The sequence below is a fragment of the Leptonychotes weddellii genome, chromosome X (assembly GCF_054177405.1).
Source record: "Leptonychotes weddellii isolate Sample4059 chromosome X, ASM5417740v2, whole genome shotgun sequence".
Lineage (NCBI taxonomy): Eukaryota > Metazoa > Chordata > Mammalia > Carnivora > Phocidae > Leptonychotes > Leptonychotes weddellii.
Window position 1 is genome coordinate 60047062 of NC_138385.1, and position 22701 is coordinate 60069762.

General features: G+C 40.4%; 1 long non-coding RNA gene across 1 annotated transcript; it reads right to left on the reverse strand.

Moving 5' to 3' along the window:
* Positions 1-16872: 16872 nt before the first annotated feature.
* On the reverse strand, positions 16873-20072 carry LOC145717837 (uncharacterized). The gene is made up of 2 exons (XR_014141308.1): positions 17962-20072; positions 16873-17510 (listed from the first exon to the last, which is right to left on the reverse strand). It is a non-coding gene; the product is annotated as an uncharacterized LOC145717837 (long non-coding RNA).
* Positions 20073-22701: the final 2629 nt, after the last annotated feature.

The following is a 22701-nucleotide window of genomic DNA, read 5'->3' on the forward strand; positions in this document are numbered from 1 at the left end:
CATTTCTTTGTATCATCTTCAATGTCTTTCATTAGTGTTTTATAATTATCAGAGTACAGGTCTTTCAACTCTTTAGTTAGGTTTATTCCCAGCTATCTTATTGTTTTTCATGTAATTGTAAATGGGATTGAATCCTTAATTTCTCTTTCTGCTGCTTCATTATTGGTGTATGGAAATGCAACAGATTTCTGTACGTTGATTTTGTATCTTGTGACGTTATTGAATTTGTGTATCAGTTCTAGTAATTTTTTGATGGAGTCTTTTGGCTTTTCTATATATAGTATCATGTCATCTGCAAATAGTGAGTTTCACTTCTTCCTTGCTGATTTGGATGCCTTTTCTTTCTTTTTGTTCTATGATTGCTGTGGCTAGAACTTCCAGTACTCTGTTGAATAAATGTGGTGAGAGTAGACATCCTTGTTTTGTTCCTGACCTGATGTTAGGTGTGGGTTTTTCATAGATGGCCTTTATTATGTTGTGGATGTTCCCTCTAAACCTACTTTGTTAAGAGTTTTTATCATGAATCAATGTTGTACTTGAGTGCTTTTTCTGCATATATTGAAGTGATCATATGGTTTTTATCCTTTCTCTTATTAATGTGATTGATTTGCAAATATTGAAGGATGCTTGCAACCCAGGAATAAATCCCACTCGATTCTGGTGAATATTTTTTTAATGTATTCTTGGATTAAGTTTGGTGGTATTCTGTTGAGGATTTTTTGCATCTATGTTCATCAGAGATATTGGCCTATAGTCTTTTTTGTGTGTGGTGTCTTTATCTGGTTTTGGTATCATGGTAATGTTGGCCTCATCGAATGATATTGGAAGTCTTCCCTCCTTTTTTTAGTTTTTGGAATAGTTTGAGAAGAATAGGTACTAACTCTTCTTTAAATGTTTGGTAGAATTGGCCTGTGAAGACATCTGGCCCTGGACTTTGGTTTGTTGGGAGATTTTTGATTACTGATTCAATTTCTTTGCTGGTTATCCATCAATTCAAGTTTTCTATTTCTCCCTGTTTCAGTTTTGGTAGTTTATATGTTTCTAGGAATTTATCCATTTCTTCCACATTGTCCAATTTGTTAGCATATAGTTTTTCATAATATTCTCTTAGAATTGTTTGTATTTCTGTGCTGTTGGCTATTATTTCTCCTCTCTCATTTGTGATTTTCTTTATTAGGGTCCTTTTTCTTTTCTTTTTGGTAAGTCTGACTAGAGGTTTATCAATTTTCTTAATTTTTTCAAAGAACCAGTTCCCAGTTTCATTGATCTGTTCAGCTGCTTGTTTTTTAGTTTCTATATCATTTCTGCTCTAATCTTTACTATTCCCTTCCTTCTGCAGACTTTAGGCTTCATTTGTTGTTGTTTTTCTCCTTTAGGTGTAAGGTTAGGTTGAGATTTTTCTTGCTTCTTGAGGTATGTGTGTATTGCTATATACTTCCCTCTTAGGACCGCTTTTGCCGCATCCCGGAAGTTTTGGACCATCGTGTTTTCATTTTCATTTCTTCCCATGTATTTTTTGTTTGTTCCTATATTTCCTGGTTCACCTATTCATTGTTTAGTAGCATGTTATTTAACCTGCATGTATCTGTGGTCTTTCCATATTTTTTCTGGTGATTGACTCCTAGTTTCATAGCGTTATGGTCAGAAAAGATGCATGGTATGACTTTTCTGTTTCTTGAGGCCTTTTTTGTGGCCTAATATGTGGTCTATTCTGGAGAATGTTTCATGTGCTCTTGAAAAGAATGTGTATTCTGCTGTTTTAGGATGAAATGTTCTGAATATATTTGTTAAGTCCATCTGTTCCAGTGTGTCATTGAAAGCCTTTGTTTCTTTCTTGATTTTCTATTCAGATGATCTGTCCATTGATTTGAATGGGGTCTTAAAGTCCCCTACTGTTATTGTTCTGTTATCAATTTAGTTCTTTTATGTTTCTTATTAATTGTTTTATATATTTGGGTGCTCCCACATTGGGTGCATAAATATTTATAACTGTTGTATCTTCTTGTTGGATTGTCCCCTTTATTACTATATACTGCCCTTCTTTGTCTTTTGTCACAGTCTTTGTTTTAAAGTCTAGTTTGGGGTGCCTGGGTGGCTCAGTTGGTTAAGCAACTGCCTTTGGCTCAGGTCATGATCCTGGAGTCCCTGGGTCGAGTCCCGCATCAGCCTCCCTGCTCGGCAGGGAGTCTCCTTCTCCCTCTGACCCTCCCGCTCTCATGTGCTCTCTCTCTCTCTCATAGATAAATAAAATCTTTAAAAAAAATAAAAAAATAAAGTCTAGTTTGTCTGATATAAGTATTGCTACTCTGGCTTTCTTTTGACATCCATTTGCATGATAAATGTTTCACCATCCCCTCACTTTCAATCTTCAGATGTCTTTTTGTCTAAAATGAATCTGTTGGGGGCTTGTTTTTTAATCTATTCTGCCACCCTATGTGTTTTGATTAGAGCATTTAGTCAATTTATATTCAGAGTAATTATTCATATATTTAATGCCATTTTGTTACTTGTTTTGTTGTTGTTTCTGGAGATTTTCTCTGATCCTTTCTTGTTTTTCTTTCATGTTTTGCTGATTTTCTTTAGTGATATATTTGGATTTCTTTCTCTTTATTCTTTGCATGTTTATTAGTGGTTTTTGATATATGGTTACCATTAGGTTTGTATTTAACCTTTTTGCAAATAGCAGTCTATTAAGTTGATGGTCATTTAAGTTTGAACCCATTTTTTATGCCTCTCCTCCTCATGTTTTAGGTATATATATTATATTTTATATCTTTTTTTGTGAGTTCCTTGACTGATTTTTTACAGAAATATTTATTTTTACTGCTTTTGTGTTTCCTGCCTTTATACTCTCACTTTTGGTCTCTTCTTTGCTCTTAAAGTGTCCCCTTTAATATTTCTTGCAGGGCTGGTTTGTGGTCATAAACTCCTCTAGTTTTTGTTTGGGAAACTCTTTACCTCTCCTATTCTGAATGATAGCCTTGCTGGATAGAGTATTCTTGGCTGCAAATTTTTTCTTTTTAGCACTTTGAATATATCATGTCACTCTCTTCTGTGTTGGAAAGTTTCTGCAGAAAATCCCCTTCTGGGATTTCTCTTATAAGTTAATGACTTCTTTTGTCTTGCTGCTTTTAAGACTGTCTTTATTGCTATATCTTGCCAATTTAATTGCAATATGTCTTTATGTGGATTTGCTTTTTGTTGATTTTGATGAGAATTCTCTCTGATGTCTGTTTCCTTCCCCCAAATTAGGGAAGTTTTCAGCTATTATTTCCTCAAATAAATTTTCTTCCCTCTTTTCTCTCTCTTCTTCTGGGACTCCTACAATAGGAATATGACTATATTTGGTGAAGTCACTGAGCTCCCTAAGTCTATTCTTGTGTTCTATAATTCTTCTTTCTCTCTTTTGTTCAGCTTCATTGTTTTCTGTTACTGTGTCTTCCAGATCATTAATTTGTTCCTTTACTTCTTCCCACCTGTTATTCATTCCATTGAGCATATTTCTAATCTCCTTAATTGCACTCTTCATCTTTGATTCTTTTTAACTCTTTAATTTCTTTGGTAAGGGTCTTACTGATGTTTTCAATTCTTTTCTCAAGCCCTGTGAGTATCCTTATGATTGCTGCTTTAAATAGTCCATCAGGCATGTTACTTATATCTGTTTCACTTAGATACCTGGCCGTGGCCTTATCTTGTTCTTTCATTTAGGATAAATTCCTCCATCTTCACATTTTGTCTAAGTCTCTGCCTTCTCTGTTTTAGAAAAGCCAGTTATGTCTCCTGCCCCTGAAAGTACTGGCCTTAGAAAGAAAGGTCATGTAGTGCCCAGGACTTGATGCTTCAGTAAGTGTCTCCAATGTGGTTGTGTGTGCTCTGCTGTTGTGTTTTGGCTGCTCTGTGCTTCAGGACAGTCATCTGAAGAGGCTCTCCTTGCCTGCAGTGGGAAGTGTTTGGTCCCTGGTCTGAATGTGGTTGAGTTTTAACTAGGTGTGCTCAGGTCCGCTTGTGAAATGAGACCTGTCACCACCTCCACTGGACCTAGGCCCTCCAAAACTCTGTTTTGGGGAGATGTGGTACGGACAAGGGTTTGTGTTGGTCTTCTCGGGGAGGGGCCCACCTCACTGAAACTGAGTCAAGTTTGACTAAGATGGGGAGAGTGCAGGGAGGGGTGGAGCTTGGTGCAAGCAAGTTAGGCAGCCACTGTCCACGCTGAGCTGCTTCTTGCAGGTGGCTCTGTGTTTATGTTGAGAGGCGGGGGATGGAAATGTTGCCAGCCAGCTCCTTTGTTCCTGGAGTGGTGTCTCTGTGAATGCTGACTCTCATGGACTCCCTCTGAGAAGAGCAAATACTCTCCCCGCTGTGTACCCCAGGCAGTCTTCAGATCACTGTTTCCACACTGTCTATCCCTGGTTTGTTTGCCTGCCTTCTCTCCAAGAGCAGCACAGTGGTCTCTGGGCTCTATCCCAGCCAAGACCACTGACTTTTAAAACTCCAGGCTTTAAGCCCCACTGGCTGCAAGAACTTACAAGATTCAGCCACTCTCATTTTCCAAGCCAGTGGCTATGGGAAAATGTTCTCTTTGTGGGATCCCCTGCATGCTCCTCTTTCTCCCTTGCCCTTCTCCACCACCTCCCTCTCCTCTGTAGCAGCCAGGATCCATTTCTCCCCTAAATCACATCTCCAACACTTCCTACCTTCTTAGATGTGGCTTTTTCTCTCTTTAGTTGTGGAGTTTGTTCTGTCAGTCTTCAGGTTGATTTCTGGGGTATTTAGGATGATTTGTTAGTTATCTAGCTGTATTCATGGGACGAGGCAAGCCTCGGGTCCTCCTACTCCACCACCACCTTCCTCCCTGTCTCTAGAACATGCTTTTAGTATAGTTTATAAATAATAATATTTTCTATAGCTAAGATAAATTGACTGAGAAGAGGGGCATGGTTTCACATTTTTTGATATTCTCTTTAATGTCTGTCTTAATAGAAGAGAACTGCACTCTCATAGATGCTCCTACATTCAGTCTGCTGTGACATGCTGTTTTGGTTGAAGTATATGAAAATAATACTTCCTCCCACAGATATATAGTTTGAAAAGGGAGACCTCACTGAACCTTGGAAAGGGTGTCAGTTATCCGTAGGGATTCTTGGGCCACACTTTGAGAACCACTGTATTATGAGATCTTGATTAGACCTCATTACAGGATCCTAGAACATGTGAGCTGGAAGAATCTAGCAGATCATCCAGTTTGAGACTGTCATTGTGCAAAAAGGGAATCTGAGGGCCACAAAAGGAAAGGGATTACCCAATTATACACAGTAAGTCAATGGCAGAGCTCAGATGTGGACCCAGGTCACCTGCTACTTAGGAAAGTTCTTTTCCCAACACCTCTGAATAAATATAGCTTTATAATTCCAAGGGTAGTACAATGGAGAGTACCCTAGTCTGATTTATAGAGAGGTTTGGGTTCTAGTACCGATCTGTCATTGATGCAGCAGTCAGAGATTTTCAGAGCATTCAAAGATCATAGAATAGATAAGAACATAGCAACAATTATAAAGTAGTGAGCCCCCTATCACTAGACATATACAAAGGAAAAGTTAGCCCAACTAACCTCTCATGTTCCTATTGGCCTCAAGAGCCTACTGGAGGTGACTATAAATGGCACTTGCACCAAAGTTCAGGCAGGGTTCTTGTGGCAGGGCCTGATGGGTCACTTTTCCAGGTTGAACTAGGAACGTGATAGGCACCTACTATATATCAAGCAATATACTGAGTGTCTTGTTCCAACAAAAGCCATAAGTGATTTCAGATGATAATAATACATATCACTGCACTAGAAAACCATCTATCTCACTTCCTTTTGTTTCAAGTTCTATCTGTTTATTTTATGCTCATTTTAATAAATGCCATGGACCCAATGAACCCTCAAATTGTTGGGGGTGGCAATGGTGAGGAATCAGAAAAGTGAACCTGAACAAAACATGGCATTTCTATCTCATCTTTCTCCCCCTTGATTTCCAAGTATTTGCTAATCTTTCAATCAATGACTTTCACTGTAACAAAGGGAGAGAGCAAAGCCCAGTGGAAATAAAGTTTCTTGGCAGTCCATAGGAAGGTAAGGATAGAGTGAAAGGCACAAGTCTAGATTTTCATTTCCAGTAATTGTTGTAGAGACTAGAAGCATAGAAGAGACAAACTGTGGAACAATCTCCAAACAACAATTTATACCCCCAGAGAGGAATATGGTATTATATACAGCTCCTCAAGGGCAGAAACTTTCTCCTGGGGGAACATGGTTTTCCATGCACATGTATTTTCAATGCAAAGCTGTTCACATTGGCATCTAGCATTGTCAGTAGGGCACAGGATCTTATATTCAGGCCTCTTACTTTTATTCGTGTATTCATGTATTCCTTCATTTATTCATTGAGTAGATTTTACTGATAACTACTCTGTGCTTCACCCTGAGGTTACAGAGATGGTGATTTATAACAACAGCTAACATATATTGAGCACTTTCTGTATACTAGCTCTGTTCTAAGTGCTCTCAAAGCTCCATCTCATTTAGTTTTCACAGCAACCCTATGTAGAAATTACTCTTAAAATTCCCATTATACAGATGAAGAAACTGAATACCAAAAAGATGAAAAATCTTGCCCAAGGTCATATAGCTGGTACGTGGCAGAGCTGAAATTCAAGCAAAACCCATCTGACTCCAGGGCTTATGTATTTACGCATTACTCTCTATTCAAATATGGTCCCTGCTGTGACAGAGGGCTGGTGTATGATCCACAGGAGAGTTAAGACAAGTAGATAAAGAACTCTCATTCAAGGGTGCCTGGGTGGCTCAGTTGGTTAAGCGACTGCCTTCAGCTCAGGTCATGATCCTGGAGTCCCGGGATCGAGTCCCGCATCGGGCTCCCTGCTCGGCGGGGAGTCTGCTTCTCCCTCTGACCCTCCTCCCTCTCATGCTCTCTGTCTCTCATTCTCTCTCTCGCAAATAAATAAAATCTTTAAAAAAAAAAAAAGAACTCTCATTCAAGACAGAGCATGAGGAGGTGGAAGAAGAGAGACAAGGAGGCTAGATGAAGATCAGCTCAAAAAATAAGAAAGCTTAAGAGAGGATGTGGCATTAAGGTTGAAGAATGGGCAGGATTTGGGAAAATAATGGGATGAATATTCCAGACAGAGAGAACAGCATAAGCAAAGGCTTAGAAGAAAATTTTCAGAAATTACATCTGGCACATAGACAAAGTTCATTCAGGTGGTCTATGGTGTAGGGTGCTTAGAGTTGCCAGACTGAGCTAATATGAGTACAGGCTGCTCAGTTAAATTAAATTTAAATTTCAGATAAACAGTGAATAATCTTTTTAGTATAAGTATGTCTGAAATTAAAATTTAACTGGCATCCTGAATATTATATAGCAACCATAAGGGTGTATAAATGAAATGCTAGAATGAGAAAAGATAAATTAGAACTGATCATAGAGGGGGGCACCTGGGTGGCTCAGTTGGTTGGGCGACTGCCTTCGGCTCAGGTCATGATCCTGGAGTCCCGGGATCGAGTCCCGCATCGGGCTCCCTGCTCAGCAGGGAGTCTGCCTCTCCCTCTGACTCTCCCCCTCTCATGCTCTCTCTATCACTATCTCTCTCAATAAATAAATAAAAATCTTAAAAAAAAAAAAAAGAACTGATCATAGAGGGCCTTCAATGTCAGGTTAGGTAGTTGCCATATGACCTTGAAAATATGCCTCTCTGAGCCTCAGTTCTCCCATCTGTAATGTGAGTGCACTGGGCTAGACCAGTACTTCCTGAACCTGGCTGCACATCTATATTTAAAAATATAGATTGTCAGGCCCCTCCCTAGATATTCTTAGTCAGAACCTTAAGAGGTAGGGCCTGATTTCTGGTGATTCTGATGAATAGCTGGGTTTGGAAACCAATGGGCTGGGTGGTTCTAAGGGTCCTTCTAGCTCCCATGTTCTTTGTGACGAATCCAAGAATTGATTATACTGGAGAAGCAGGATATACCTTTATGCTTTTAAATCCCTGAGCCCCTTCTGTCCCCCAGGTTTCCTCACCAGGAGGCCTAACACAAAAGACTTCAGAATTCCCATTCTATTCCTCTCCCAGTGGCAGAAGGCTACCATTTTAAATGCCCACATTATGGGGAGTTCTGGCAGATGGGAAGGAGCTAATCATTTCTTTGCTGAAAAATGATCCTTGTCTTGGCAGGAATTTCTTACTGCCCAAGGCAAGGGACCAGGGATGGCTGGAGGATGGGATGTAGACTAGAGTTCTGTGTGTCACAGGACCATCAGGGTAAGCAGCCAGAGACTGAGGCAGGCCAAAAGGTGATGCCCAGAAAAGACATTAAATGCCCCTTGGGGAAGTGAATCCCTGGGGTGGGAAATACTGACTCTCCAGCTCAGGAACACAGTGTCTCTGCACACCGCCACAGTGGCTCTGCCCATAAGTAGGTCAGCTCAGCACCTCCTACCTCCTGTTGCCCTTACCTCAACCAGCCTGGTATGCTGAGAGTTAAAGAAGGGCAGGGGACATGATCCCTAAGGACCAAGTTCTGGGACCTAGCCAGGCCCAGCAACCCACACCTTAAGCCACTTTACTCTGTCTCTCTGGGGAGGCCTTGGGCTCCTTTCTTTCTTCTTCTTTTTTTTTTTTTTCAAGTATGATTAACATACAATGTTACATTAGTTTCAGGTATACAATATGATTTAGCAATTCTATGCATTTCATCAAGATAAATGTACTCTTAATTTCCTTCATCTGTTTTACCTATCCTCCTTTCCACCTCCCCTCTGGCAACCACCAGCTTGTTCTCTGTATTTAGGAGTCTGCTGTTTTGTTTGTCTCTTTTTTTCTTTGTTTATTCATTTGTTTCATTTGTTAAATTCTACATATGAGTGAAATCATATGGTATTTGTCTTACTCTGACTTATTTCACTTAACATTATACCCTCTAGGTCCATCCATGTTGCAAATGGCAAGATCTCATTCTTTTTTATGGCTGAGTAATATGAAGTATTTTATATATATATGAAGATTATATAGTGTGTGTATATATATATCTCCATTCATCTATCGATCGACACCTGGGTTGTTTCCGTATCTTGACTATTGGAATAAACATAGAAGTGCATATATCTTTTTGAGTTGGTGTTTCTGTTTTCTTTGGGTAAATACCCAGTAGTGGAATTACTGGATCATATGGTAATTTTATTTTTAATTTTATATTTAATTTTCTGAGGAATCGCCATACTGCTTTTCACAGTGGCTGCACTAACAATTTGCACTCCCACCGACAGTGCAAAAAGGATTCCTTTTTCTCCACATCATCAGCAACATTTGTTATTTCCTGTTTTTTATTTTAGCCATTTTGACAGATGTAAAGTGTATCTCATTATGGTTTTATTTTGCATTTCCCTGATGATTAGTTATGTTGAGCATCTTTTCATGAGCCTGTTGGCCTGTTGGCCATCTGTATGTCTTCTTTGGGAAAATGTCCATTCATGTCTTCTGCCCATTTTAATAAGATTGTTTGGGGGTTTTTTGGTGTTGACTTGTGTAAGTTCTTTATATATTTTGGTTACTAACCCTTTATCAGATATGTCATTTGCAAATATCTTCTCCCATTCAGTAGGTTGCCTTCTTGTTTTGTTAATGGTTTCCTTCACTGTGCAGAAGCTTTTTATCTTGGTGTAGTCCCAATAGTTTTTGGTTTTGTTTTCCCTGTCTCAGGAGACATATCTAGTAAAATATTACTAGGGCCAACTTTGAAGAAATAATTGCCTGTGTTTTCTTCTAGGAATTTGATGATTTCAGGTCTCACATTTTGGTCTTTCATCCATTTAATCCATTTTGTGTATGATGTAAGAAAGTGGTCCAGTTTCATTCTTTTGCATGTAGCTGTCCAGTTTTCCTAGCACCGTTTGTTGAGGAGATTGTCTTTTAGCCATTGTATATTCTTGCTTCCTTTGTCATAGACTAATTGACCATATAAGTATGGGTTTATTTCTGGGCTTTCTATCTTGTTCCATTGATCGATTTATTTATTTATTTATTTATTTATTTATTTATTTATTTATTGCCAGCATCATACTCTTTTGATTACTACAACTTTGTAGTGTATTTTCAAATCTGGGATTGTTATACCTCCAGCGTTGTTCTCTTTCACAAGATTGTTTTGGCTGTTTGGAGTCTTCCGTGGTTCCATACAAATTTTAGTACTGTTTGTTCTAGTTCTATGAAATATGCTATTAGTGTTTTGATAGGGATTGTGTTAAATCTATAAGTTTCTTTGGGTAGTGTAGACATTTTAACAATATTCGTTCTTCTAATCCATGAGCATAGAGTATCTTTCCATTTGTTTGTGTCGTCTTTGTACTCTTTCATCAGCATTTGATAGTTTTCAGAGTATAGGTCTTTCACCTCCTTGCTTAAGTTTATTCCTAGGTATTTTATTATTTTTGGTCTTGGGTTCCATTCTTAAAGTTGAGGGCTCCTCAGGGCCACAGCTAGCTTGGCAGGGCCTCACAAGAAGTGATGACAACTGAGAGCTGAATCCCATGAGCATCTGATTATCAGCAGAATTGTTGGTCATTATCAATCCAGCACATGAGCAATCTTCTGCATGAAGTGGTGGCTCTAAATGTTCTGGCAGAGGGGCTACTGCCTTGGTTCTCACGAGTCAGATAAAACCTGGCCTCGCTAAGTGGGAGCACTGGCCAGCAAGGGAAGAGAATAAAGTCTAGTCCAGTGACACAGCAGAGGATGTCTCCTTAGACCACAAGATGGTACATGGGCATGTCTCAGGGGCTCAGGGGAGACCCTGGGTTAGTGGCATTTGATGCTTGAGAATTTCTTTGTCAAACTTAGTGGTTGCAGTCAAATTCCTTGTCATGGGATCATGGACTCAGTTTGCTGAAGCAAACCTGGATGCCCTGACATATGACAAGACCTAAGAGGCAGTATGGGATAGGCCTTCTTACCCCTGCAGTAAGGCAGGCAGAACAGGCTCTCTGGAGAGCTGAGGTGACAGCTGGAAATGGGATACCTCGGGGCGGCAGGGGGAGGCAGTGGAGGTCTTCAGTCTCACACATCTCAGCAGAAAACATGGCAACTGACAAGTAGTCTGGGGGTAGGTGATGCCAAACACTCTAGGAGGCAGCTGGGATGTTACAGCTGGAGGGTGTCTGTCTACACACAGCAGGATTCCAGCAGAGGAAAAGTACCAGATTTCAGTCTGTGAGGGGACCAGCAAAAGCAAGGCAGGGTTCAGCTTTCAAACCATCAAGGATGGAACCAGGGATCAGAACTGGTGTGGGTAAAGTGGAGACTTGGTCACATTACCAGTCAGAGCCTAGTGACTCAAACTAGGGCACAGGTCCAGGTACAAGCCATAGCAAGGCTCTGATGTTGAAGCCGGTAGGTGGGCTTAGGGTTGCCCAGTATCAGGATGGGTGCCAAGGATTGGGTTGGGCCTGCAGCTGGGATCAAAAGGTCTCAACTATGGGAGATGGAGACCAGCAGTGGCTGGGTCTCAGGCAACATTTAGATAATAGATGCCCCACAGTGCTAAGTCCAGCCCAGAAGCATCTGCCTCCCTGTGCTTGATATCGTTCAGCTTGCACAGTGTGACTCAGACCCTACCTTAGTGGCAAGAAGATTTCCCAAGAGGCCCAAACTCAGCAAAAGCAAGCCCTCAGCTGGGAAGGTGTGGCCTTCTTGGTGACTTGGTGAACTATGAAACCTGGGACAAACCACTGCTGAGCTTCTGTGCCTCCATTTTCCCATCTACCATCAATACCTAGGGCTGGAGGAAGAAAAGTGCATAGAATATATGGAATGAAAAATAAGGCAAAATAAGAGAAATAATAACAATGATGAGGATGGTGAAATAAAATAAATAACAATAGAACAATAAAGTATTGTTGAAAACAGTATAATGGGTTCTAGCAAAATAACGACAATCATGGCTAACATGCATCAAGCACTTACTTTATGCCAGACACCTCTCCAAACACTTTTCATGGATTGCTTCATTTAACCCTCACAATAACTCTATCTGGTAGGTAAAGATGAGGAAACGGAGGTGGTTAGGAGATGTTTGCCTGAAGTCATACAGTCGGTAAGTGGTAGAGCCAGCTTCCTAATCTTGGCAGGCTGGTTCTTGAGCCTGTATATGTAACTCTCAAGCTCATCAGCCTTCCACAAAAAAGGGAATAATAAAAAACAACCCCCAGGCACCCCTGCTAGCCCATCCACAGTTAGTAGGGGTCCCTCCACCAATGGGCATGGGCATAGTCATCCACACTCTCACCCAGTTCCCTGGACCACTGAGGGGATGCTGTCTGGCCAGGCCCAGGGGCTTAGCTTATGGCTAACGCCAGAGCTTTCCTTCATATAAGGCAAATGGCCATTTGCAAGATGGTGATTACCACTGGCCCTGACCACCAAGTCCAATGTTCCTCTTCTAGTGTCCTAGCCACCAAATCAACAGAGTGGTTTTAGTGCAGCAGTTATGACTCCATGGAAATAGAGAGAGCACTGTCCTGAGAGTCAAGGGAAAGAAGGACATGGGATCTTGTCCTGTCTGAAACAGGCACTACCTGTGTGATTTGAGACAAAGCTGTTCCACTTTGTGGAGCTTGATTTCCCCATTTATAGATTTCCTTTTTGATTAAACAAATATTTACTTAGCTGTCATCATATTGCCAAATGCTCTTCTAACCACAGGAACTTCAACAGTGAATGAGATGACTATAGTCCCTGCCCTCCTGAAGCTTACCTTCTAGTTGGGAAGACAAATAATAAATAAATTAACAAGTAAATATGCAATAAAAGTAAAATAAAATGCCAGCTAGTGATAAGGGCTATAAAATATAGCAGAGGAAGAAGATGAAAAATGATGGGGTTAGAGGAAGTGCTATTTTATCTAGGATGGTCAAGAAAGCAGGGTCTTTAGACCTAGGGATAATGGCCCTTACCTCCAAGGGCTATTGTTGAGGTTCAAAATACAAAGTGGTCAACGACTGTGAAAGTATTTTGGAAATTGTAAAAATGCCCAAATGGGAGGAGTTATTCCTATTGTTATTCTTAGTAGGAGGGTTTATTTATTGCCTTTTACCTTTTGTCACAACAGAGAACCCTTCTCTCAGCTCCTGTCTCATGGATGTTTCCCTTCTCCCTGCCAGTCCCATGATTGTCCCTTCTAAGATGCTGCTGAAAGTCTCCATCATACAAAGGACATTTTCCAGGGAAGAAGGCAAAGCAGATACCAGGGGCCTGAGGTGTGCTGTCCATGGGCAAGGGAAGTGGCACTTCTGGAGCCCTGTGGCTTCCACCTCAGCAAGATCAGAGAGCCAAGGTGTGAGAAGGGAGGACAGTGGGGAAAGAACCTTTCCCCAGATAGCCAGTGTGACTCCTGGGAGTAGAGTAAGACAATGGCTTGGAGGTATGGATGCTCAGGAGATGTCCTGTGAGCCCCCTTGCCTAGGACTGCCTGTGAAGAGGTAGGGGCCACATGCTGGCAGGGCTCTTAGCAACAACACAGCCCAGCAGTTCTCAAATGGAGGATGCGTAAATAGAATCAGCTGGGAAGCTGTCGCCAAAGACACAATCACAGTTCCCACCTCCTGGAGATTCTGCTTCAGTAGATTTAGAGTGAGGTCTTGGGACTTGTGTGTTTTAAAAAAAACTCTTCAAATTATGCTGATCAGCAGGTCTGTTTATGAACTAACACTCTGGTTTAACCTGCCATGTAATAGGGAGACTGAGGACCAGAGGGTAAAATGTGTCTGCCTGAAATCACACAGCAGGTCAAAGCACCAGGGCTGGAACTGGAGCCTCAGTGTCTCTATGCTAATCCAGGCTTCCTTTCACTGTCCTACTCTGTCTCCTCACCTTCCAGCCCTCATCTCACCACCCCACACCAAAAGCCCTGGATTCTGTCACATCCTATCAAGGCCAGGACTCAGTGCATGTGGTGGACTGGTTCTTCCCATGGGCAATGGGAGTCCCCTCACTAGCCATTAGGAACAGAAGCTCAAGGTTACCTTTGTCTTTCTCTCTCCTTCCTGCTGCCCTGGGCTCTGGGCCCATGAGCAATAGTGCTGACCCCTGGTGGCAAGGCCAAGCAATGCATAGAGAGGTTAATTTCCTCATAAATTCTGGAACTCACTAGCAGAGAGCCCCTCAGCTTTCAGAAGCAGGTGAATCTGGGCCTCATTCGCTGAATCAGGCAGTCACCAATTTTTTCAAGCATCAGCCATGTGGGTTTACCCAAAGTAAATAAGGCACAATCCTTTCCTCAAAGAGCTTGCAATCTAGTCTCAGGAACAGAACAGACATTTGTATTGGAAGGGAAGGCCTAGGCTCAGAGGCAGTAGATATACCTTGTAATCCCAGCTCAGTCCCTTATAGCTGAGTAATCTTGGGAAAAACTCTGCATGACTCCATGCTTCAGTTTCCCCTTCTGAAAAAATCTGGATAATAATCTCTGTCCTGTCCACCTGCTAGAAATATTTTTTTTTATTTTTTTTATTTATTTGACAGACAGACAGAGAGAGAGCACAAGCAGAGGGAGAGGGAGAAGCAGGCTTCCCCAGCTGAGCAGGGAGCCCAATGTGGGGTTCGATCCCAGGGCCCTGGCATCATGACCTGAGCTGAAGGCAGATGCTTAACAACTGAGCCACCCAGGCACCCCTAGAAATATTTTTAAGATCAAATGATATGATGGATGTGAAAGTTATTGGAGATCTATATAAAGTGCCATGCAAATAGAGGAAGATATTTACCCTTAGCCTGAACAGCTAAGCTGGCAATGGCATATAGGTTAACTGAGACAAGGACAGGGTTGTACTGTTCAACACATTTATACTTATTTCCATAAAAATGAAACTCTAAAAGCAGCTTGGCTTTAACATCAACCTCTACTAAGTTAAATATTTAAATCAAATGCAAAACTCACATATGATTTTAAAGTATACAAACGGATACAATTCCATTATGCATGAGAAATTTTTTTTTTTTTGTAAATTGGAAAATACTATGGAAATGTGTCATTACTATCAAATGTAGACTCCATCACATTTCCTTCTAGAATCCTCTAATTTGGAATTAGGCAGTCCAGTAGGGCCTAATTGTCTGGCAAGTCAGGTCATTTTGGCATCAAAGGTGAGTGCATCTGTCACAGTGGTAGGATGAGATGGGTTCCTTGGGCCCAGCTGAGGTCCAATGAGAAGGACACCAAGCTGCAGTAGGGTGGGCCATAGTGGGGAGGGGGACTGACGGCTTCCCCACAGAGAAAGAAGCCCTCAGGAGGAGAGAGACTTGATCTGGAAGCATCAAAAATATCAGCCATTCAGTCCCCTTCCTTGGCATTTGGAGTATAGGGACCAACGGGTACAGGGATTAGGATAGGACTATCAGGCTTTAGAGATACCACATGGCCTCCTGTGTCCATGTTTGTGTGCAGACTTGGCTCCATTGGGAAAAAAGAAAATGTAGAGGGAAGCATGTGAAAATCTCAGGAGCTGAAAGGCTTCAGGGACCCCTCACTAATCTCTCATGCTCAGTTGCTTTGTCTGTTCAGCAATTTTCCCCCTTCCGTGAAATGTTCTACCCTCCATTTCTTAATGGAACTTGTCATATTCTTAGATACCCAGTACTACCATTCCCTTCTAAAACATAGTTCCTGATAGTAGCTTATTGATCCAGAGATGAATCTAGGGGTGGCTGGCTGACTTAAGTATGAACCAGCAAATTCTTCCCTTTAGCTTTTCAAACTGGAGCTTGGAAAAGGGATTGTCACTCTCTGGTTATACAAGGCACAGAGGCCATGCTATCATGTGAAGAAGGCCAGTATGCATTTGGAGATAATGAAGATGACACGTAGAGATAAACTTATTAGTGAGATACAGCTAGGTTCGAGTCTTGGTGGTGTTCAAGGACTTGGTCCCAGTTGTTCCTGAGGCCCAGCTATATCCCTGCCTATCCTGAGGTTTGGTTGTTCAACCCTATATTACACTTTTTCACCTATGCTACTTTTAACTGAAATTTTTGGGTCAATTTCTAAGAAAATGAGTCCTGAAAATTCTCTATCCTTGGTTTTTCATCTTCAAATCTTTCACAGCCAGCACTGTCAAGGGGCCCTGAGAGAGAAACCAAAGAAACTCACCTTTTATTCATTTTCTTATTTGACATCTCCACTAAATTTAACTATTGATTACTTTATCTTCTTGAAACACTTCTCTTCCATTGAAGACTCCACATTTTCCTTATTCTCCTCTTCTGCTTCTGGTTCATCCTTCCCCATGTCCTTCAGGGCGACATCCTTTTCTGCCTATTCCCTAACGACTGCTTTTCTCTAAAGTTCTATCCTAGGATCACTCTACTCTCCCTGGATAATCTCATTTAATCCCAAGGTTTCACCATTTATATCCTGATGATTTCCAATCTTTGTTTTCAGGTCAGACCTCTCCCTGAGCTTCAGACCATGCCTACTCAACATATCTGCCTGAATCTGTCACAGGCACCTCAAATGCAACACATCCAACATTGAACTCATAATTTTGCCCTTTCCTATATTCTTCATCTTAATGAATAGCATCCCTACACACTCAGTAACATAAGCCAGAAACCTGGGAATCCTCCAAGCTTCCTCTCTCTCTTATTCTAATATCCAACCACTGTGTTTCATCAGTTCTGCCTGCAAAATATCTCTCTTAGTTTGTCATTTATTTTTCCTTTCCTCGATGTTAAATGGTAAGAGTTATTTGTAGCAAATTAGAAATGGCCCAAAATATGCCCCTTCTTATTGACAAAACTGTAACAGTTTGTAATTAGCTATCTGAGTTATTATCATGACTGGTCTGACAAACATACTACACACACCTAACTCTTGAATCTTCTCAGCCTCCCCATCCCTACCATCCTTGGCCTAGGCCAGGCCTCAGCTTCTATTTGGGGGCATTCAAAGTATTCTGAGAAGTATATCAAGCCACCATGAGGGGAGAGGGAGAGCATCAGAAACTAGGGCTCTAGACTCCATTCCCGCTTCAACCAGAGCACTGCTGATTGATTGATTCCTTGATTCCTTGATTTATATACTGGGGATCCAGGAAAATTTCATTGAAATAAAGGGTTCCAACTGGCAAAAGAAAGAGAAAGAGAGAGGGAGGAAAGGAAAGAATGGTGGGGGGGAGGGAGGGAAGAAGGGAGTGAAAAGAAAAAAAATGAAAACCATTGAATTAAATATTTCAATAGCTTCCTAATTGGTCTCCTTGCCTCTAGTCTCCACCCTTCCAATTTGCTTTCCAACAAATGCTTATGAATTTTGGTTTATGAAATAATATTTTAAACATTTTTTAAGATTTATTTATTTGAGAGAAAGTGTGAGGGGGAGATGCAGAGGGAGAGAGAATCTTCAGACTCCTCACTGAACGCAGCCTGACGCAGGGCTCGATCCCAGGACCCTGAGATCATGACCTGAGCTGAAATCAAGAGTCAGCCATTTAACTGAATGAACCACCCAGGTGCCCCTAAACATTTTTAGAACATAAGTACTATACAAATATAGGTTAGCAGTAAAAATCCAAATAATAAGTCTATGACCATAGTCTTTCAGCCTTGGCACTATTGACATTTTGGACTGGATTCTTCTTTGTTGTGGGAGTTGTCCCATGCCTTGTAAAATGTTTAGCAACATCCCCGGCCTCTTACCACTAATTTCCCATAGCACTTTCCTACCCATGACTACAAAAAAACCATGTGGAGACACTGTCACATGTCCCCTGCAGACAAAATCTTCCCCTGTTGAGAACCACTGCTAAAGAGTAAAATGTGCATGTTCCCCTTCACTTCTGCCAAACCCGCTCCCCTCTTCAGAGATAATCATCAGTATCAGTTGACATCTACCATTCCAGATCCTTTCTATGCACTTACATAACAATATGATCTTGATCTTCCAAAATGCAGATTTGATTATATTACTCTTCTGATCCAATTTATCTCAAATAGTCTGTAGGAGAAAATGAAAAATTCTTAGGCATTTGAGGCCTTCAGAACCTGGCTTCTTCAGGCTCTTTACCTGCCATCCCTTCCTGGTGGTAGAGCCTCTCATTGTAAAGGCTAAAAATGCCATATACTCACTTTCCAGGCCTCCCTTGCACTGAGGGCAAGGGCAGAGGACTGGAATAGATGTCTGATGGAGAGCTTTAGTGAAAGGTTTTCCTGCCTAATAAAGGGACATATGTAGAATTAAGTGGTCCTCTTGTTCTTCACTGGATGTGGTTGTGCCCGCATGTGACACAATAACCATCTTACAATCCAGAAGACATTGAAAAAACAAGGATAATAAAGCAGAAGGATAAGAAAGCCTCTGGGACCTTGATGACAACATTGAACCACTGAACCTGCCTGGGAACTAACTTCCTTTGGACTTTTTGTCATGTGAGATAACAAATTAATTATTGTTCATGTGTTCATGATACTTTTAGTTGGATATCCACTTAGCTGCAATTGAAAGCATCCTAACTAATACACGCCATATTCAGCAATTGATAGTTGCCTCAATACACCAGTACATGCCTTTGTGCATGTTCGTTCCTCTGCCTGGAGTGCAGTCACCACCATATCTGCACGACAAATACTCATACACCAAGTCCCATTTTAAGTGTCACCTTCTTCTCTATGAAGTCTTTCTAACCATCAACCTATACCCAGAACATCCCTCCTTCATGAATCTATCTCATCTTGCTCACATTTTATTATAAAATGTATCACACTAAATTGCAATTTTTAAATGTGTCTATCTTTTCCATTAGATGTGAGTCCTTTGAGGGATGAGGCTATATCTGAAGCACATTCTGAATGAATGTGCTCATCACAAGGCTTGGCACAGAGAAGGGACTTAGTAAATGCTTACTGAGTGAATTGATTGTTAGATGGATTAGTGAATCAATGAGGACACAAATGAACTAATCAAGCCCAGCTGGGCAAGTGAGATGGTAATGAGTCTACTTCTCTCAATGTCCTGCCTCAGCCCATGCTGGTTGGGACCCTCAAAAATTAGGAAAGGTGAGGGTTCTATGGGTAGGAAATGTCCTTATATGACCCAGTCCATTTATGCTATAGTTCTGCCACCACTTCCCTGACCAGAGTAGGGCCCTGTGCCCTTTCTTTTCACTACCAGGCTCTAACTTTGAATTGAAGTAGAGAAACAAAGTATGCAGTCAGCCCCTTGTCCCAGAGAAGAGTAATCATCTCCAGGGTAATTATTGGTTGAAAACATTGTCTCTCATAATTACTTCAAGGTATTGCTTCATTGTCTTCTAGAATGCAAAACTTTTTTATAAGAATTCTAAGGTTACTCTGGTTCTTATTCCTTTGTATGTGACCTATACGTGATTTATACTCTGAAAGCTTTTAGGATCTCCTCTTCCTCCTTAATGTTCTGAAATTTTGACATACTGTGGTTAGGCATGGGGCTTCTTTTCATTCCTTGGGAGGACATTCACTGTACCCTTTCAATTTAGAGACTCACGTCCTGTGCCTCTGAGAAAATCTTTTGAATTATTTCTCTGATGATTTTTTGACTACACCTTCTCTCCTCTTTTTTATAGTATCCCCCTTATTTAAATAATGAGTCTCTTGGATCATTTCCCTTATGTCCCTTATCTTTTTAATTCCTCCTGTGTTTTCTTTATCTTTGTCTTTTGGTTCTCCTTTTGGGGGATTTTCTTGCCTTGTCCACCAATTCCTCCATTGATTTTTTTGAAATTTAAAAACATTTTAAATTCCAGGAACTCTCTTGCATTCTTTACTTTTTTCTTATTAATATGCTTTTCTATTCTAAATATATTTTTAATGACTCTGAAGAGACAGAGTTTATTTTCACTTTTATTTCCTGAATTTTTTACTGTTTCTTCTAGAATAATCTATTTATCTGTCCTGTACATTTACTGTTGGAAATATTGATCGTGTGTCTGGGAATCCTTGATTTTCCATTCATATTTTATTATGGGGCATTAAGAATCTCATTAGGAATAAATAAAATCAAAAAGGATAAAGGAAAGCCAAAAATGACAAACAGAAACAAATAAACCCAACTATATTTCAAATGAATAACATAATCTCACTGAAGAAGGAAATAAAGAACTACCTAAGTAACTTTAAACACAGCATTTTTACTGTATATCTTCTGGCTATAGACAAAAAAGAAATATAAGCAAATATTAAACTGTAGTTAGTTGGTTTGTTTTTTACAGTGGTATGATTTATTATTTCCAAAACTACTTTATATGTGTTCTAGGATTCAGCACAGTAGTAAATACATTGTGGAAAATGGGAGCCAAAATTTTCACTATTAAAGAAGGGAGTTATAATATGGAAAGGAAGATGATTACAACTAACCATATGGTGTTAAGTTGGAATTGGAAGTAACAGTAGGATTTTTAATAGATGTCTATATATGCACCTATTCTAGCTCATCCTCTGAGAACTTCATCTGTATTTATTTCATTGTCCATTAAAAATGAAGAAATGCACAAAAGACCTGAATAGCTAAAGCAACCTTGAAAAAGAAAAGCAAAGCTGGAGGTATCACAGTTCCAGACTTCAAGTTATATTACAAAGCTGTAGTGATCAAAACAGTATGGTACTGGCACAAAAATAGACACATAGATCAATAGAACAGAATACAAAACCCAGAAATAAACCCACAACTATATGGTCAATTAATCTTCAACAAAGCAGGAAAGAATATGGGAAAAAGACAGTCTCTGTGGTGTTGGGAAAAACTAGACATCAACAAGCAAAACAATGAAACTCAACCACTTTCTTATACCATACACAAAAATAAATTCAAAATAAATTAAAGACTTAAATGTGAGACCTGAAACCATAAAAATTCTAGAGAAGAATACAGGCAGTAACCTCTTTGACATAGGCCATAGCAACTTCTTTCTAGATATGTCTCCTGAGGCAAGGGAAACAAAAGCAAAAATAAACTATTGGGACCTCAAGACAAAAAGCTTCTGAACAGCAAAGGAAACAATCCCCAAAACTAAAAGGCAACCTACAGAATGGGAGAAGAGAATTGCAAATGACATATCTGATAAAGCATTAGTATCCAAAATATAGAAAGAACTTATAAAACTGAACACCCCCAAAACAAATAATCCAATTAAAAATGAGCAGAAGACATGAATAGATTTTTTCCAAAGAAGACATACAGATAGCCAACAGACATATGAAATGATACCCAAGAGCACCTATCATCAGGAAAATACAAATCAAAACTACAATACAAAACTATCACCTCACACCTGTCAGAATGGCTAAAATCTGTTGAACAAGGGGAAAGACAGGCAAACCAAGAAAGAGACTCTTAACTATACAGAACAAACTAATGGTTACCAGTGGGGAGGTGGGTGGGGAGATAGGTGAAATAGGTGATGGGCATTAAGGAGTGCACTTGTTGTGAACACCAGGTACTGTATAGTTGTATGGAAGTGTTGAATCTCTATATTGTATACCTGAAACTAATATCACACTGTATGTTACTAACCGGAATTTTTTTTCAAAAAATTTTTAAATTCTTGTTAGTTAACATACAGTGCAATATTGGTTTCAGGAGTAGAATTCAGTGGTTCATCACTTACATACAACACCCAGTGATACCCATCACCCATCTAGCCCATCCCACCCACCTCCCTCCATAAACCCTCAGATTATTCTCTATCATTAAGAGTCTCTTCTGCTTTGGGGGCTCCTGAGTGGTTCACATGGTTAAGCGCCTGCCTTTGGCTCAGGTCACAATCTCCAGGTCCTTGGATGGAGCCCCGTGTTGGGCTCGCAGCTCAGAGGGGAGTCTGCTCTCTCTCCCTCTCCCTCTGCCTCTCCCCCTGCTTGTGCTCTCTGTCTCTTTCTCTCTCTCAAATAAATAAATAAAATCTTTTTAAAAAGAGTCTCTTATGGTTTATTTCCCTCCTCCTTTTTTCCCCTCTCCCATATGTTCATCTGTTTTGTTTCTTAAATTCCACATATGAATGAAATCATATGGTATTTGTCTTTCTCTGACTTATTTTACTTAGCATAATACACCTCTACCTCCATACATATCATTGCAATTGGCAAGATTTCATTCTTTTTGATGGTCGAGTAATATTCCATTGTATATATAGACCACATCTTCTTTATCCATTCATCAGTTGATGGACATTTGGGTTCCTTCCATGGTTTGGATCATTGATAATGCCGCTATAAACACCAGGGTGCATGTACCCCTTCGAATTTGTATTTTTGTATCCTTTGGGTAAATAGTAGTGCTATTGCTGGATAGTAGGGTAGTTCTATTTTTAAATTTTTGAGGAACCTCCATACTGTTCTCCAGAGTGGTTGCACCACTTTGCATTTCCACCAAAATTGTAAGAGGGTTCCCCTTTTTCCACATCCTCGACAACACCTGTTGTTTTCTGTGTTGTTAATTTTAGCCATTCTGACATGTTGGAGGTAGTATCTCATCGTGGTTTTGATCTGTATTTTCCTGATGATGAGTGATGTTGAGCAACTGTTCATGTGTCTGTTATCCACCTGGATATCTTCTTTGGAAAAATGTCTATTCTTGTCTTCTGCTCATTTCTTAACTGGATTATTTGATTTTTGGGGGTGTTGAGTTTGATA